The sequence below is a fragment of the Danio rerio genome, chromosome 17, assembly GCF_049306965.1.
Source record: "Danio rerio strain Tuebingen ecotype United States chromosome 17, GRCz12tu, whole genome shotgun sequence".
Taxonomy (NCBI): domain Eukaryota; kingdom Metazoa; phylum Chordata; class Actinopteri; order Cypriniformes; family Danionidae; genus Danio; species Danio rerio.
The window spans coordinates 23,691,391-23,710,967 of NC_133192.1; the positions used below are offsets into that span (position 1 = coordinate 23,691,391).

Here is a 19,577-nt window from a genome sequence, read left to right on the forward strand (position 1 = left end):
TAAACGACCGCAGGTTTGCTTGCGTAGCGGAAGGGGCGGAGCTATCGGACGCACATGTTGAATATCTTTATTTATTTTGGAAGGTGAAAGCAAAATTCTCCTATGAGAGTGATTATAGCCCCTCCCGATGGTGAATGCGGTTATACTCACGGCAGGTATTATTTGATAATTCGGTCGTTTATTTCACTTATTTGGCAACCGTCAAACATCATTAGGGAAGCGGTTTGAATATCCGCTTAGTAAAAAAAACATTAGTGTGCCATTTGGGACAACACTACATACATATACTATCCTGCTGAGTGTGTAAGTGCATAAGTACATAGTGCATGAGTGCATAGTGTATAGTGTGCCATTTGGGACGCAGCTCATGAAATGTGTAGATACATTTTCTCACTTTTATTTCCTTACACTTTCCATCTTACAGTATAATCTGTTTGTCCCATATTGTATTTCTAGAGTTAGTTGTGCGTGCATGTCTAAAAATGTGAATGTAGACATCATGGTAAAGAACTGATTTTATTAGTACCTAAAGGCCATACGCACATTTTTTACTGGGCCTGTCTCTACTACTTAAGTGCTTAACACTACACTACCACTCTGTGTGGCTTCATAAACGCGCATATTTAAAGAACACAGCCTGGACGTATAAACCCCCTGAAGGCTTAAGAACCAAATCAATGAATCCCTACAGGTCGAGCCCGTCCTCTTCTGCCCCAGCCTGTTAATGGTGACCAAAACAGCCGTCTGGAGTCTCCGAGAAGTCAAGGTGAACCCCATCAGACACAGGCTGTGAGTTTAATGCTCTCCTCTGCTCCTGACACACACATACACACACACACACACACACAGAGATAGAAACAGCTGCATGCAGAGATTATAGTTAATGCTCACACTACTCTGTGGTCTGGCCTGGAGGAGGCTCGCAGTTGTTTTGATCAGAGGGAGACTTGGAGGAAAGCGATGGAAGGATGGAGGGAATGGAAAAAAATTGAATGAATGAGCTTGAGAAATTGGGTGAGCTCAGAGGTAATTTGTTAGATTTAAAATGTGGTGTGTGCGGGTATTTCAGCTACGTTACGTAATACCAGTGTAATGAGGACTCCACATCAGAGACTTTTAAATGGAAAATGTAAAAACGTATTAGAAAAATGGATTTTGTTTTGTGTAATAGAAATTATGTTAAATCATATACAGTATATGCAGCTAAGAGACCACTTGACACCAATTCTCAGTTTCTCTCCATTTTTATTGGGTTTTTTAGTAGGGCTGCATGTATCTGGAAAACAAATGACATTGCTATAATTTGTTTTTTTGTGATTTTTATATATTGCGATATAAGTATAATTTTACCAGATGGCTTGAATAACTTGATTTTTCAAAACAAACCATTTACAATCAAAGATAATTACAGCAGAGCAAAGATGCAAATAAAAAACAGAGTTCTTTATATTAGGGATGCTCCGATCAGGATTTTTGCCACCTATTCCTTGTCATGATGATCGGCCAATACAGAGTAGCAATTCTGATTCTTCAAGCTTTATAATGCATGAAGCACATTTCCCTCCAAGTTTGATTCTTAAGTGGGGATCACTCCTTACCTAAGAAAATAAATCAAGGATGCTGCATATAATTCCTTAAACATGTCTCATAACTATTTAGGTGTGAACATGTCATGGTCCGAAGCAGCTTTATGGGAAATAATAAATAGCACAGATGAAAAAAATGGTAAGAAAAATCACTAACAAAGCTACCACATATTTGATGTATAATATGTTAAAATGCACAACTATAAATCAATTACTGCTTTACTAAAAGGAAATAGACCTATAAACTACGGTTTATTGCAATAAGTGAACTTGCAATATTGTCAAAAACAGAACAATTCTCACATGTAAAAAGGCCTAAATACATACAAGGTTATTCAAATGTTTACTAACACAAACACTTGCAATTCATGATTGATCAGCCAGATCAGCGAGTAATGTGATTATTAGCCGATACCAATTTCCGGCCGTTTGGTTCGGAGCATTCCTACTATATATTTTTCTGGGGAGTCTAACAATATTTAGACAAATTGAATCATCAAATATAAAATAACACCGCATAGTCTTCATTGCATAAATGATTATGTGCAGTTAAGCTTTAAGCTGCGAATATTATAATTTATTGTGCCCAAATGGTTTCAATTTTAGTAAAACGCAAACAGTCACAGGCCTAAAAAGGTCTAAGCTCAACATTGCTCAACAGATCCTGCCATGTGACTATTGCAGATTTGTGTTTTGCGATAGTAATGCTGAAACCATATATTCTGCAGCCCTAATTTTTAGGTATGGATTAGAGTACAATGAGAATATTTAATTCTGTAAAAATCTGATGACATTTCTTCCAAATATCAAATAAAAAAAATTGTTATTATAAGCTTTTTTCTCCAGAAAAAGACATTGGGTCAGAATTACTTGTTTTTATTGGTTTTGATTTGAAAATATGGATTGTTTCACCAAATATTGATTTTATAAATTCTGTGTTGTCTGAAAAAAATGATATAAACATGTCTGAATCTTTTTTGTTTGTTTTTGTTATTTTGCTCATATTTCGTGCTCTATGTGAAAACATTCGTATTTTACATTTGAAATAAATGGGGTGATGCGGTGGCACAGTAGGTAGTGCTGTCACCTCACAGCCAGGTCACTGGTTCGAGCCTCGGCTTGATCAGTTGGCGTTTCTGTGTGGAGTTTGCATGTTCTCCCCATGTTTGCGTGGGTTTCCTCCTGGTGCTCCGGTTTCCCCCACAGTTCAAAGACATGTGGTACAGGTGAATTTGGTAGGCTAAATTGTCCGTAGTGTATAAGTGTGTAAGTAAGGATGCTTCCCATAGATGGGTTGCAGCTGCAAGGGCATCCGCTGCGTAAAACATGTGCTGGATAAGTTAGTGGTTCATTCCGCTGTGGGGACCCCAGATTAATAAAGGGACTAAGCTGAAAAGCAAATGAATGAATTTGAAATAAATGTTGTCAGTATTATTAGTAAAATTTTTATATTGTTATAAATAATCACGCAACTTCATTTTAAAATAGTAATAAGAAGACATTTGTCTGTCTAATACTGTAAAAAGGCACACCAACAACCTTCTGTTGCTGCAGCCAAGTGCATTTATTTTGTGTTTCAGTGTGTTTAAGTTATTGTGTGTTTTTATTGGGCTTTTATTGTACTGTAATTTGCAAAACTGCATGTCATTACCATAGACAATAAACATTGCACCCTTATAGCCTACATGTTCCTAGCTAAGTAGTGACTCAGTAATGACTAATAAAACCTTGCTCACCATTTGAAGTAGAATGTTAATTATATGGTATTTGTAATGTTTTGTCATCTGTATAATGCATATTCTCTGTTACCACACAATATAAATGGTGCATGCTGGTGTGACAAGACACTTGGCTTATGATACGAGACTCAACAGCACTTAATGATGAAATGTATGACTGGAAAATGGTGTGTTATTTTACCAAAAGTCACGAAATGCAAAACTGTGCAGGTGCATTTTGAAATGCTTTTAACTAATCATCTTGTAATTTTGAACGTGACTTTAGTGCTTTCTGGGAATAAATTATCATATGCAGTGCAAGAAAACATGCATGTACTGTAAAAGTTTTTGCCATAAAATCAATTGATTAATACGCCTTTTGCATAAATTACAGACTTAAAAAAAAATAAACAAAACTGTTTATTTTAATCATAAGTAAATCTTTATAAGGTATTCTTTAACACTCAAAACCCAAACACAGTCTGACCAATTTATTTCCTTCAAGTATTCACCGTCACAAGTACTGTAGTATCAAGACAGTTCTACACCTCAACAAATATATTGCCACTACTTTCACACATTTATACCATATGCTGCAAAATCTGAAAAAGGCAGAAACTAAGTTTAGTGATACGACGTATCCTCCACAGACGTTTTTCATTTGCTTGTGCATCAGGGTGTGTTATTAAGACTGTTGTCATAAAAGGCCTGACCTCCGGTTTGTCATCAGCCATTATGGTGATACAAACCAAAGCAAGGGCTCCAGGATACTCCAGATCCATTTCCCTTTTCTTTGGCCAGAGTAACTGTGTGCTTTACCCTGTATGTTTATGGTGAAATGGCTCTGAAAGGAGCTGCATTGTTGTTGTCATAATTACAAAGCATATAATATCATTGTAGTAATTGCGATGGTGTTGCCGAGGATTTAATTAGACATGTTATTAGTGTGCGTGTGTGTGCGCGTGTGTGTGCGCGTGTGTGCGCGTGTGCGCGTGTGTGTGTGCGTGTGTGTGTGTGCGCGTGTGTGTGCGTGTGTGTGTGCGCGTGTGTGTGTGTGTGCACGTGTGCGCGCGCGTGTGTGTGCGCGTGTGTGTGCGCGTGTGTGTGCGCGTGTGTGTGTGTGTGTGTGTGCGCATGTGTGTGTGCGCGTTTGTGTGCGCGTGTGTGTGTGTGCGTGCGTGCGTGTGTGTGTGTATGCAATTTTTGTCATTACACACACACATTCGATGACAGCAAAAATCTTGGCTTAATAGATATATAGCACAATATGCATTCCTTGTAAGTTATTCAATATAGTGGATAGATAAATAAATAGGTGGTTATAGCAAAAAAAGGAGGAATGGATGGATTGATAGTTACTCTAGATAAAAAGATGGAGCGACTAACAGATGATAATTACTCTAGATAAAAAGGTGGAGGGACTAACAGATGAATGAATAAATGAAGAGATGGATGGATGGATGGATGGATGGATAAATGGGTAGATATACCAATGTATGGATAGATGGTTGGATGTAGGATAGATGGATGGAGGAACAAATAGATTGAATAAATAGGTGGATGGACCAACAGATGAATGAATGGATGGAGGAACAAATAGATGGATGAATAAATAGGTGAAATCAATGAATGGATAAATGAATGGATAGATAGAATGATGGACAAATTGATGGATGGATTTAATAAATTGATTGATGGATAAATGGGTGGATAGACCAATGTATGGATAGATTGTTAGATGGAGGTTGGACAGATGGATGGATGGATGGATGGATGGATGGATGGATAAGTAAACAAAAAGATAGATGCATGGACAGATGGATGGATAGATAGAGGAACAAATCAAAGGATGTATCAATAGGTGCATAGACCAACAGATGAATACATGGGTTGAGGAATCAAATAGATAGATTTAACTATTGTATGGATAGATGGTTGGATGGAGGGAAGGAGAAAAAGATGGATGAATACAGTAAATAGGTGGATGTACAAAAAGTTAAATTGATAGGTTAAGGAACACTTGATACATTAATGGACAAATAAATTCATGGATAAATGGGTGTATAGACAGATGGATGAATATACCAATGGATAGATGGATGGACCGATGGATGAATGGATAAATATCAGGTGAAGTTTTTTTTCCCTCTCCGCTGTCGCCACTGCCTTGCATGGTTCAGGATTGGTAGAGCTGCGCATCGATGAATTTGCTCTTCAGTGTTTGAACTCTCAGTAATGATTAAATCACACTGAACTGAGCTAAACTGAACTGAACTGAACTTAAACACTAAAACCTGAACCACACTGTTCCAGTTACTATGACCATTTATGTGAAGCTGCTTTGACACAATCTACATTGTAAAAGCGCTTTACAAATAAAGCTGAATTGAATTGAATTGAATAAATAGGTGGATGTTTGTCAAATGAAAGGAGGGAGGAGTAAATGGCTAAATTGTACAATTTGGTGAATGGATTGATAAATAGATGAGAAGTGAATAGACCAATACATGGGGGGGGGGATAGACAGATGGATGGATGGACCAATAAATAGATGGATGGATCGATATGAAGATGGATGAAAGGATAAGTGTACTTATCCTCAAATGAATGGATGGATAGATGAAAGGATAGATAGATAGATAGATAGATAGATAGATAGATAGATAGATAGATAGATAGATAGATAGATAGATAGATAGATAGATAGATAGATAGATAGATCATTTGCTAATGTTGTTAACTGAACTTTTAACTAAAGACTGAAGACTTTTAACTAATGCATTTTGATGTCCATTCAATTCATTCACAGATGGTTAATGGCATCGATAAGTATTACCTGAAGGACAACATGCATTACACAGCAGACAATACTTGACCATTTCGCTTTTCTGAGCCGCTCAATGAAGTGTGTTTCACTCAATAAAACCATTACAGACACAGGAAGGGAGAATTATAGTGGCCTCAAAAGATTGTGCCTGCAATGCATTCTGCAGGGCTTGGAGATTGACGGAGAACACATTACAGCTGCTGCTTGTGTCACATCCATCATATTATAAACCTTAAAGGTCACCAAGTTCAGACTATACAGCAAGATGGAAACTGTTGACCTTGGCGCATCGAAATTGTATGCATGCTCACACAGGTGATGCATAAACCCATATTATTTAAATTTGATACAACCCACCTTAGTGTGCTCTGTCAGACACTAAATACCTTATTTCATCACCACATGCACACATGCGCACACACTTCTTCCTCCTCACACACACTATTTGTGAAATATTACCTAGGCAGGTGATTCAGTATTTTCCAGAATAACCGGTACTCGCATCTTACCAGGCATTTTCCAATGCTGTGAGGAGGGAACTTGAACATGGCAGGTGAGAACACACAGACTCATTGCACACACATTTAACACTCGTTTTCCATCAATACAGCAATATTTGCAGTTTGATTGACATTTTGTGAGTGTTTACAATCCCATTCTGCTGCTGCCACTCAGGCAATTTGAAGGCCTGAAGAGAATATTGTTCATCAAATTGGACTGCATGAGGTTTATTCTTCATTTTGCTGCATGTTCATGTACAAAAGAAGTGCACCATATTGCTGCCGGAGTCTTTTTTTATGTCTTTCACTGGCTTCATTAAAATGAGTTGTGTCTCAGTGCAGCAGCTGAGCGCTGACTGCGTAACTTCTGTCCTCTGCTCTTTTATAATGTCCTGCTCTTTTGGCTATTGTCTTAGAAAATCAAAGTTAATGATATACTCCAAATCTGTGGACTTGACTGCACTGTAGAAAGTGGTCAAGAATGTGTTTGTTTCTGCTAGATATAAAAGTGCCACAAAAAATGTCAAGGTTTTTAAAAGTGGCTTTGAATTAGTAGCTTGATGATATACAGTACATGTAGGATTTTCCTTCTCTTCTTGAACGCAAAACCAGTCATGTTTGAGAGTTAATAATGAAAGTGAATGGTGATCAAAGGCTGTCAAGCTTAAAAAAGAATTTAAAAAAGCACAAAGTGTGATAAAAGAGTCCCATATGACACATGGAGTTTTATAGGCATAAAATAGCTTTGAAAAAAGATTATAATTTTAAAAAGTATTATCATTCATTGAAATTCAGCTTAAGGTTTAGCTTGGATGTTAAAGGGATAGTTCAATTTTAAAATAAAATGCAGAAGAACACAATTGGTGTTTTTGCTTGGCTCAAATGGATAGTTCTCCCAAAAAATGAGCATTTACAGTTGATTTACTCTCACTAAGACCATCAAGATATGTAAGATGCATTTGTATTCAATAGAAAATTGAGTTGAAATCGTGATCATAATTTATAGTCATAAAATGTCAAGTTAGTAGCTAACCGCACATTGTCATAAAACGTAAAGTGCAACTGCAACACAAAATCAGCATTTGTTGCTCTTGATTGAATATTGGAATCTTTTGATGAAAAACGATTAATTTGTACAAGAAATGGAACCTTTTTACATGTAATCCATAGTCTCAGGAAAACAAGGAAGTGCAGTTTTTTTTCTGCAAACCAGTTCTTTTGAACAAAAAAAGCTGGTTTAAACAATTGATTTACTTGTTAGTTCACATGATCAGTTATAGTGCAGACACAAAGCACCCAATAAAGATAGTTTTAATTTCTAAAGCATATATACCAAATAAAGTTCAAATCATAAGTCTTTCATCAACTTGACTTTTTATATACACATAAATCAACATTTATTTAGACCAGGGGTGTCAAACTCGGTTCCAAAAGGGCCGAAGCCCTGCACAGTTTAGTTCCAACCCTGCTCCAACACACTTACCTGTAGGTTTCAAACAAGCCTGAAGGACTCAATTAGTTTGATCAGGTGTGTTTATTTAGGGTTGGAACTAAACTGTGCAGAGCTGCGGCCCTTTTGGAACTGAGTTTGACACCTGTGATTTAGACCATTCAAGTGCTGAGTTCATAAAGAAATGAACAGAAAGACACAAAGGATGATGTATATTGTTTAATTTCACATCTAAGCTAGTGTCAGACAAATTCATAAGATTTCACTTTGGAACATGTAGTGTGTTGGCAATAAACCCTCAGGCAGATACACAGATTTTTTACACAATTCAAAAGCAGGATTTGTTCATCAATTGGACATGCAGGCAATAAACTGTGAATATTGAATTTCTTACACTGATTAATAGTTCTGCATCATAAGACCCCAGTATGTGTCGTCAGGAGGCATGGGTATTTATTTTAGAGTTGACTGCATCGACGAGTGGAGGCCTGTTGCACAAAATGAGTTGAACAAAATTCAGGTTTGCGAAGTAGGTTTCATGCTGACAAAACCTGATCTTAACCAGGTTGGATTTGTTTGGTTAAGTGATTTAACAAAGCTTGATATAAACTTTCTCTGTAAACCTAAAAGAGCACATGTCACTCCGCTGCTCATCCATTTGCACTGGCTGCCAATGGCTGCTCGCATCAAATTCAAAGCTCTAACGTTTGCCTACAAAGCGACTTCTGGCTTTGCTCCTTCTTCTGCAGATTTATGAGCCCTCTAGAAACTTGTGTTCTGTGAATGAACGTCGCCTCGTGGTTTCATCCCAAATAAAGAAATCACTTTCCCGAACTCTCGCGTTTAATCTGCCCAGTTGGTGGAATGAACTCCCTAACTGCATCAGAACGGCAGAGTCACTTGCTGTTTTCAAGAAATGACTAAAAACTCAACTATTTAGTCTCCACTTCACAATCTAATCTGCAATTGCCTCTCTGGATATACCACTAACTGTACTCAAAAAAAAAAAAAAAAAAAAAACGATAAAAATTACCAATGCTTTCCTTCATAGACTTTACAGACCTGAAACTTGCCTATAGCACTTATTCATCGTTGCTCTTATAGTTGTGTAAATTGCTTCCTTGTCCTCATTTGTAAGTCGCTTTGGATAAAAGCGTCTGCTAAATGACTAAATGTAAATGTAACTAGGCGCTTAAGCCAGATTTTTGTTATTAACTCTGGACTGCTTGCATATGAAAGTGTGACACGTGCAGCAAACAGCCAATCACGAAACATGAGAGAGTCATTTTATTTGAGAGTCAGCAATTCACTTCTCTGTTCAAGATAAGACATCTTTATAGAATGATATATATATATATATATATATATATATATATATATATATATATATATATATATATATATATATATATATATATATATATATATATATATATATATATATGAAATGTATATCTCATTTCATTATTATATTAATTGTTTCCAAACAAGAGTAATTTTAAATGATTTGTAAATTTAATGTAAATATTTAAATGTATATCTTAACTGAGGTCTATCCATAAGTTAGCTGATAATTTTAAACTATTAAAAATATTATATTGAAATGTAATTATATAAAATAAATCCATTAATGTTAGTTAATGCATGCACTACACTGTAAAAAGAATACACAGGGTTCTACACAATTCATTCATGTTGCCCCAACACAAATTTATCAAGTTAACAAATTAAAGTGGACTGAACCAAAAAAAATGTAATTGTCCCCATAAAGTCTCAAGAATTGTTTTGTTAGGGCTGTGCTGTGCCAATTCTTTACAACCACGGTGGTAAGTCACCAACAACTGCCAAAGTGAAGAAATATTTTGTATTCTTCCTTTTTTTCCCTCCTCCTCTTGCCCAGTACTGTGTTGTAACAGTGAGCTAATTTCCACATTGACTGTAATTTTTGCTGCAGTTTCTTTTACTGAAGCTAAAAAAGCAGTCAAGAGAGTACACGATTAGCACTTTAAAGTGGAGGGAAGACCTGTGTGAATAAAGTAAAGCAGAGCTGCCTGAAATGAGAAGACAGACACTTAAGGATGTCCAGAAACAGACCCATTCACATGAATTCTGCTAAACAGCTTAGAGGATTTTATACAAAGAAACATTTCTTGTGAGACTTTCACAAATGCCTGATGTTTTACAGTTATATCAGTAGTTGCCTAAAATGATTGTTTTTTCCTTTCTAAAGATTCCCTGAGGTATTTATTGCATGAATATTTGATGCTAATATCACTAATATTTATCTGTTGTTTTTTGTCTCATAGATTAGCAAATCAGCTTTAACATGAAAATAATTGACATAACAGACCAATAATAACCGTTTGTTTATTAACTGCATGAAATCACAAGGTCAGATGAAAACAACAATCGCAATAGAAGCTCCAGTAAGCTAGTAACAGATATTAGTGCCAAAATCAGTCAATGTTGAATAAAGTCCTATTGGTTCAAAAGCAGTTCTTTATTGATGCTTGTAAGCATATTTTTTGTAGCTAGTTGTAGTCATTGTAGCTATTTGTTTTTATATGGGAAGCTTAAAAATAATATATTTGCTAAATTTGTACAGAAAATGCTTATTAGATATGGAGTAAATATCATTGTAATAACAAGACACACACGCATTTACTGCTGTACATCAGGGTTTATTTTGAAAGAATCCTCTGAACAACATCCCATCAAACACATTTGGTGCAACGACACAATAGTGTTACATTACTTATTACCCATAATGTGCGTTGTGTTTTATTATTTAGCTATAATATTCTAATGCTGTAATTTGTCTGATTATTGTTTTATTTTATTATAAAGAACATTGAAATAATTATTTTTTATTCTCTTTAAATGGCACCTATTTTAGCCCTTTTTCAAGATTTAATATAAGTCTTTTGTGTCTCTAGAATGTACCTGTAGAGTTTCAGCTCAAAACACCCATCCGATTATTTATTTTACCTTTCAGAACATTAGAATTTTCTGCTCTGAACAATATGTAGCTGTTTTTGTTGCCTGTGCCTTTAATGCTAGTTCTTCCCGCCTACCTTTCCCACATGTCTCAATCTCTGCCTCAGCTGTATCAGATGAACAGCACAGTCACAGACATGAAGGAAGGCAGATCTCGTGTAACATTTGTGCAAAATACTACAGAAGAACTTTCCCAATGATTATTTAATGTATTTGTAGTGGAGTTAATTCTGCAACGGTGAGTCACACACAATGTCATTACAAAGTTCACGCACTTACACATAGACACAAACATCACGCACAATTAACTGTGCACCATTTTGCACAGCAAACGTGACAGGATACACATTAATACCCACTACTGTATGGATATCCGTTATGTCAATGTACAAAATAAACCTGATTTTACATCCACAAACACGGATTGAAGCATCTTCCTTTGTAATTGTACTGACATGCAGGGGTATTAAAATACATTAAAATCACTGTCATTTATTTCAAACATGCACTGTTTTAAAAATGTTTAAAACTCGCTCTTGATCACATTAGATGATGATTGGGCCTCAAAATGGGAGGGATTTGGCTCCTATATTAACGTCAGAAAATAAAAAAAGAGACTTATTGTGTTTATATCAGTTCAATATGACTGTGGACACACTATACCTACACAATTTTGTCCAAACAGCTTACAAAAGATGAGGTGCCCTTTAAAGTTATTGCTAATTACCCATAATATTAAAGTAATTGTCTGTGTATTCTATTTTATCACTAATTAGCGATTACATTAAAATGCTGTAATTATCTGGTGTGTGTGTGTGTGTGTGCTTGATTTTACAACATGGCATAAAAATATAAAAGAATGATCTGTTTATCAGCCAGAATGTTAAAGTTAATGCATACGCACTGAGTATGGATGGAATATTGAGCAATTATGCGAAGTCATCTTTATGCAGGGTGTCATTTTCCGGGCGTTTGAGCAGATGTCTTTGGCTTGTCTCCTGATGAGAAAGGTGTTGTTTTGATGCTCTGTTTTGTGCTTTAGTCAGCATGAGGCTGTTTCTTCTGAAATCACAGCTGCAGGCGCACGCTGTGACCCCCTCACTGGCAATCACAGGGAGGCAAATGTCCACGAGGAAACTTTGATATGTTAGCCCTTCAAAAAGACAGATAATGTCAACAAAGAAAGAGATCCTCACTGAAAAAGAACACTGTTGTGCAAGATGCCAGAGGTAACTGCAGTTTCTGTTTTTCCAGCAGCTCTTCAGAAATGAGGGAAAAGGTAACCGAAGAAACCTGTTTCTAGGGAAAAGGTTAACAGAATTGACAGTGAGATGATGAGCTGTGAGTGTTTGTCATTTGTGCTTCCCCGTCTTCTCATTCTGGATAGTTTCCAGCTGGGAAAGTGTGTGGATATGCATGAGAATATGTGCCGGTGTAATTTGTAATATCAGAAGAGCTGCTGCTAGGCTAATTTTCCATTCCTTTGATCTGAGCGGAAGCCACTAAGAAGCGGCAAGGACCATCTGGAAACTACCTGTGTTTATGAGAGCAAAACAAAAGCCGAAACGTCCATGTGGCACACTTTGAACATCAGTTCCTCCAGATTTTTGACTGTGCTTTTTAATTCATTGATGAATTTATAATGGTGAGGGAGGGGTGGGGTTTATCACGTACTGTACAGTTGAGATGATTTGGAGTGCAGTGGTGACATTTCTTGTGATATTAAATCAGCAATCTTCTAACAACAGTTGCAGTTGCACAGAGCTGAGCCAGGTTTCAGATGAAGATCCGTGGTGTTTTGGTGTTGTACTGTAAAAATAATATCCATAAATTAGTAGTTTTTCATATTTTGTCATTCAGTGGCACAGTGGTTAGCTATGTCACCTCACAGCAAGAAGGTCGCTGGTTCAAGTCCCGACTGGGTCAGTTGGCATTTCTGTGGGGAGTTTGCATGTTCTCCCTGTGTTCGTGTGGGTTTCCTCCGGGTGCTCCGATTTTCCCCCACAAGTCCAAAGACTTGTAGTATAGGTGAATTTCATTGGTAAACAAAAATTGGCCTTAGTGTATGAGTGTGTGTGTGTACTTTCCCAGTGCTGGGTTCGCTGCTGGAAGGGCATCGGCTGCGTAAAACATATGCCGGAATATTTGACAGTTCATTCCGCTGTGGCAATGATAAAAAAGTGACTTAAGCTCAAGGAATATGAATGAATGAGTTGCATTATGGGACCTTGATCTTTCTTACAACAGCTTTTAACCTTATTAAAACCTTGTAATAAACTGCCAGTACATTTTCTGTTATTTTACAGACATATTTCTTTCTAGATTATTTCTTATACTATTTCAAACTACTGAAATTTCAATACAAGTCACTTTGTTAAAACGTAGAAATGACCTTTCAACCTCAAAAGTGGAAAGAGCAGAAATCAAGCTTCTATAATGCAAATCATCATTCGCATAATCCAATACCACCTCAAGCAAATATCAAAACTTTCTTAGGGATGTTTATTAAGAATTGAGTGTTTCTATCGGTTGTTTCTGCGATACTTCAAAGGTGCATCAACACAGGGTAATGGAAACCCAACTATATACAGGCAAAATAAAAAGTAATACCCATATCTCCTGATGATGCCTTGAGGTGTCACTAAAGCAAAACGTTTGCTCTGTGCAAGAAACTGAACATTATTTACAACATTATTACCTTTAATCCACAGCCTCGGCACATTGTCCTAAGTGCATTCACAGCAGCCTGGGGGCTCTTTTTTTATATAGGTTGCAGTATTAAGAATAAGTACAAGTGCCATTTTGATGAACAATACAATACATACATCCTCCTCCTCCTCCACCATATACAAACATTGTCAGCTGTGAGTTTGGACCCATGTATATGCCAAATAAAACCATGGTTCAGACTAATTCAAAACTTGGACCAGAAGATGCTTGTGTGCTGTATACCATTTACTGTTGCCTAGTAGTGTTTGATCTCTCTCTGAAACAATCGTGCTTGTTGTATTTTGCTAGTTGAGCACTCTGCTAGACTTGACATGATTGATGCTTACCAGATCACGTTTTCATATTTATTTTAAATTTAGGCAAACTTTTAAACTTGTTTTGCTCTTTAAGGGATAGCTCACCTAAAACTGTAAAGTATATCATTTACTCAACCTCCACTTGTTCCAAACCTGTTTGAGGTTATCTTTCTTTTCTTTCTTTTTACTACTTTATGGATGTCAATACCAAAATACTTTAAAATATATTTTGTGCCCAGTTGAAAAAGAGTCATAAATGTTTGGAACAAGTGGAGGGTTTGTGAATGGTAAGTCAATTTAATGTCATTTAAACATTAAGGATTTAATCCTTAAGATCTTTAAAGATTTTATTTATTTTTAGATTTTATGTAATTTTTGTTTTAGATTTTAGTTTTAGATTTAGTTTTCTTTTTGCTTTTTAGTTTTAGATTTTATTTAGTTTTAGATTTGGTTTAATTTAGTTTTGTTTCAGATTTGTAGTTTTAGATTTAATTTTATTTTAGATTTTAATTTTAGATTTGAATTGTTTTTTATTTTAGTTTTAGATTTTGTTTTGTTAGATTTTATTTTGTTTTAGATTTTATTTTATGATTTTATGTAGTTTTAGATTTAATTAGATTTTAAGTTTTTTTGTAGTTTATTTTGTTTTAGTTTTTATTTAGTGTTGTTTTAGATTTTTAGTTTTAGATTTTATTTAGTTTTTATTTTAGATTTTATTTAGTTTTAGATTTTTATTTATTTTTATATTGTATTTTATTTATTTTTTATTTTATTCCATTTGCTCCTTCCCTATATTATCTCATATGTTTTAAAATGTGCTACTTTACTTTTTAGTTAGCTAACTTGAAGTTCACCCTGACCACACTAATGAAGTATGACAAAAATCACTCTTAAACCCAGTGCATTTCTGCTGCTCTGTGCTGTAAACCCAAAAGCCCAACTTGAACCAGGTTCATAAAATGATGATTTATTAAAATTGACTTTATATCTTTTCATTAAAAGTTTTGTAAACAAGATAAATTTACTTGAAGCAATAGTGCATGAGACATCAAAACTAGTTTTTATATGCTGAATATTATTGTCTTTAGTTTTAAGAATAAACAAGTGAGAGAAAATCAAAAAAAGCTAATCAAAGTAAAAAAAAAAAAATCTCCTTTAGATGATACTAATAGACAGGGTTTGAGCAGTGTGCTGTGCTGTTGCTATAGTAACCTCAGATTAATGCGATTTTAGTTGGTGAGAGTCTATGTAGTCCTTTCTGATGCTAAATTTGTGGTCACTCAAAGTTTGTTTGGGAAAAATTGCTAAAATACAAGTGTTTAATGGAATGAAAAAATTCAGAAATCAACCCTAAATTTGGAGTTTGGGCTTTTATCTTTAAATAAAATACTATGTAACTCCAATTGTGCAAAATTACTCAATTCATACTATGAAACATTAATATTTGAATGCTACATTTAGCGTCAGTTATGTTTTTCCTATGTATTCATTTTTTATTTCAGTGTTTTTTTTACTTTTAAATGTAATTTAATCAATATAATCTAATAATTAACATTAATTATTTTGTTAATATTAAATATATTTATATAACATTGAATCATATTTAATAATAACAAAATAATTAATATTATCTCATCATCCTAGAGTTTTGTTATTAAAATATAAAAATGGAAATGTTTTTAGTAATTATTTTACATAAAATGCTTAAAACAAAAATGAATAGATAAATAAATTGGATTGTTTCTCCATACAGTGGATCCCCTACATAGCATCCATTCCCTTGTTTCCCACTGTTTAAAAAGCTCTGTGCTAGTATAGTGTTGTTGGGGTTGGAGCACGCTCTCCTTTTTCATATAAAAATGCACCTGTGGAATCTAAAACTTCACAATAAGCGTTCATTTGATTGACAGCTAAAGAAAGTCTCCCCTTGCTCATGCTTCTAATCGCTATGCTAATGACAGGGTGTTATTCAGAGGGAAGTGAACGCGTAGGCTCAAGTCTCTCTCTGAGAGAGGCCAACACAGGTTAAGAACAAAAACTTCAGGCGCCATTATAACACTCCTGTTAAGAGATCTATTCAGCACTTGCCTTCATTTAAATGTACAGACAGCACAGTATGTTATATCACGGTCTTTGATTGTTGTTGAATGTTAGCAACAGGCCCCCACAGTATGCACGTAGTCAGTTACAGGTTACCTGATAGTACTGTAACATGCTGGACAAAGATTTACTTCAGATTAAAATGTTACTCAGAACTGGAAAAAGAGTCTCTCTCTGTATGTCTACATTTAGTTTTTAAAAAGAAATCTTGAAATGCATGTGCTTGGTTGCATAAAGAACCCCTAAATTTGATGTTATGGAAACTTATTGACCCAGGACTTCTGCTCTTATTCACTTCCATTGATTTAGTTTTCCGTAAAAAGCCATTTGTTATGTTGCTTGATGTTGCAGACTTGTATTTTCTCATTAAATTATTTTTATGTATAGTCATAAGTTGTTCGTAGAACAAGTAGTTCGACCAGTGTGCCATGCTAAACAAAGCATTACTTGAGATTAAAACATGGTTATGTTACTCAGAACTGGAAACGAGTCTCTCCATATCTCCTATCAAATGACTCATAATCCTCGCTCATTCAAAGACAAGTAAAGTTTTCAGAGAAATGTACTGGATTTCCACTGAGTGCTGTACCTCAAATGAGCCACTCACCATGTCAAACCAACCGAGGGATTTTTTTTTTCTTTTTGATAATTATTGTAATTACCTTTTAAGTAGCCAAGCCTGAGACCATTAAAACGTTCTTACATAAATATGAAGTGGTGGTGCAACGTGTGTGCTTCGGTTCTGACAGCTCCTGTGGTCCTGCATGCCCACTCAAAGCATTCATTCACACATACACATGCACACAAATCTGTCTTCCTCTGTCCTCTATTCATCTGCGGTCGCTTCTGCACATGACAGAGCGCAGCTGGCTTTGAGTTCTGTCCCCATTACTCCCCAGCTCTTCTTTCTCTTTGTTTCACACACACATGCTCATGTATAAACACGTACACAAACACACAGTGCAGTTATCAAAGGGAATGAGACCGTTACGGTAGGTTGATGGATTGTCTATTGTGAAGTTTCTGGAAAGGAAAGATTTGAGTTGCTGGCAGGATTACCATCTCGTTTGTTTCTGGCACTAATGGTTGCAGTTTGTTTTGTTGTTGACAGGATTAAATTGAAACTCTGTAAACGTTGCCCAATCTGAATGTTTGCATTTGTGATGGATTTGAGGTGTCTTTTGGACTATATGGGAAACAAATAGGTTTATTTTTGTATGACCTATAAATTGAACTGTAAATACAGTGTTACATTTGGATACCGTTCTGAATGTAAAAAAGTTAAACAGTTTCTGCCTTTAGTGTAATGTAGGAATGAGTCAAATAAAATTCACATAATTTTAGTATTATGTAATACACTCACAGACAACTTTATTAGACACCTTACTAGTACCGGGTTGGACCCCATTTTGCCTACAGAACTGTCTTAACCCTTTGTGGTATAGAACCAACAAGGTACTGGAAATTTTCCTCAGAGATTTTGGTCCATATTAACTTGATAGCATCACACAGTTGCTGCAGATTTGTCGGCTGTACTTCCATGATGCAAATCTCCCTTTCCACCACACCCCAAAAGGTGCTCTACTGGATTTTGTTCTGGTGACTGTGGAGGCCATTTAAGTACAGTGACCTCATTGTCATGTTCAAGAAACCAGTCTGAGATGATTCACACTTTATGACATGGTGCATTACCCTGCTAGAAGTAGCCATCAGTTGGTTATTTGAGTTACTGTTGCCTTTCTATCAGCTCGAACCAATCTAACCATTCTCCTCTGCCTCTGGAAATTAATTTGTGCCCACAGAACTGCTGCTCACAAGATATTGTGTCTTTTTCAGACCATTTTCTGTAAACCCTAGAGATGGTTGTGCATGAAATCCCAGTAGATCAGCAGTTTCTGAAATACTCAGACCAGCCCATCTGGCACCAACAACCATCAACGTCACTTAAATCACCTTTCTTCCCTATTCTGATGCTTTGTTTGAACAGCAACAGATCATCTTGACCATGTCTACATGCATAAATGCATTGAGTTACTGCTATGTGATTGGCTGATTACAAATTTGCGTTAACAAGCAGTTGGGCAGGTGTACCTAATAAAGTGGCCGATAAGTATATAATAAGTATATAACATAATGAAATATAATATCCAAATATAAACTATAAAGGACGTGACATTTTTTTTAATTTAGTTAGTTATTCAAAACTCTTATTATAATTTAGATTAATATTAATGCAGATATTAAAATTTGTAATGTATTCCTCCAGTTTACAGTTTCACATGATCCTTCAGAAATCATTTTAATATCCTGATATGCTCCTCCAGTATGGCAAGCTATTATTGGTGCTGCTTTGTATCAATAATTAAAAGCTGAATATGGATTTTTATGATTCATTTATTTATGGAAATCATAATACATGTTACTTTTCAGAAGTGCAAAATAGCAGCATTAATTTGAGTCTTTTGTAGCGGTATATATGTCTGCACTGTGACTTTTAATTTAATGTGTTGTAATGAATATAAGTTAAGTATATATATATTAAAATGTATTATTACAAAATACAGATATTCAGAAAAGTTTCTTGATGATTGAATCAGCATATTAGAATGATTTCTGAAGTATCATGTGACACTGAAGCCTGGATAAGAGTAATGATCTGAAATTCCGCTCTGAATGACAGGAATAATAACAGGAATATAGACTTCTTTCAAAAACATGAACAAATCAGGACGTCTGTAATCTTTGCATGTCTACAATGTCACTTTTGTTCAATTTGCATTTATGTTGTTTGCCTGACCGGGTTCGCAATGTAGACAGCTTTGTTGATTACAGCGAGACTGATCTAGTTTTGTTGAGTCATGAGGACTGTGTAGGTGTATGTAAATACATTGTGGAAGAGAGAGGTGTACGGCTCTAGCTGTCATAATATCAAATGAATGTAAAATTTTGCAAAAAAAATTCGCTTCTATTATGACATCCTTGCTGATATCTAAGGTCAAAAAAGTAAATGCAGTAATTTTTGGAATAATGTTTTTTTAATGCACAAGAGCACACACAGTTTTTTTCCTCCTACTTCCATGCAGAGAGTGTTTCCTGAGCAGGTTCTTTTTGATGGAAGGGACAGAGAGGTCAACAGTGGTGGCAGGAGGTCAGGTTGATGACTCAGTCCCCTGGGGTCAGTGTTTGGCTGGTTTATCATGGCCCAGTTAGCCCTTTCTCCTATTTCAGATGTACAACATCAACCATGTGTTTTTTTTGGAGTTTTTTTTTTTTTGTTTTTTTGGTAGTGTTCTAATTTTTATCTACAAACAACATATACAGTTTAAATAAAACATATGTAAAACAAAATTTCAAAATATTCCATAGACCATTA

General features: G+C 35.5%; 1 protein-coding gene across 32 annotated transcripts in view; it reads left to right on the forward strand.

Moving 5' to 3' along the window:
* Window positions 1-19,577, forward strand: part of slc8a1b (solute carrier family 8 member 1b) — a 200,584-nt gene that overhangs the window by 25,463 nt on the left and 155,544 nt on the right. For 9 of the 32 annotated variants that reach the window (XR_012392860.1, XR_012392856.1, XM_073927576.1 and 6 more), the window contains one exon: window positions 692-789. The exons of 12 other annotated variants lie outside the window; for them this stretch is intronic. The gene's annotated coding sequence lies outside the window, so the exon portion shown is untranslated. Of the gene's footprint in view, window positions 1-691; window positions 790-6,497; window positions 6,685-19,577 lie in introns of those variants that run through there. 11 more of the 32 variants (XR_012392868.1, XR_012392863.1, XR_012392872.1 and 8 more) reach the window with 4 other exon arrangements.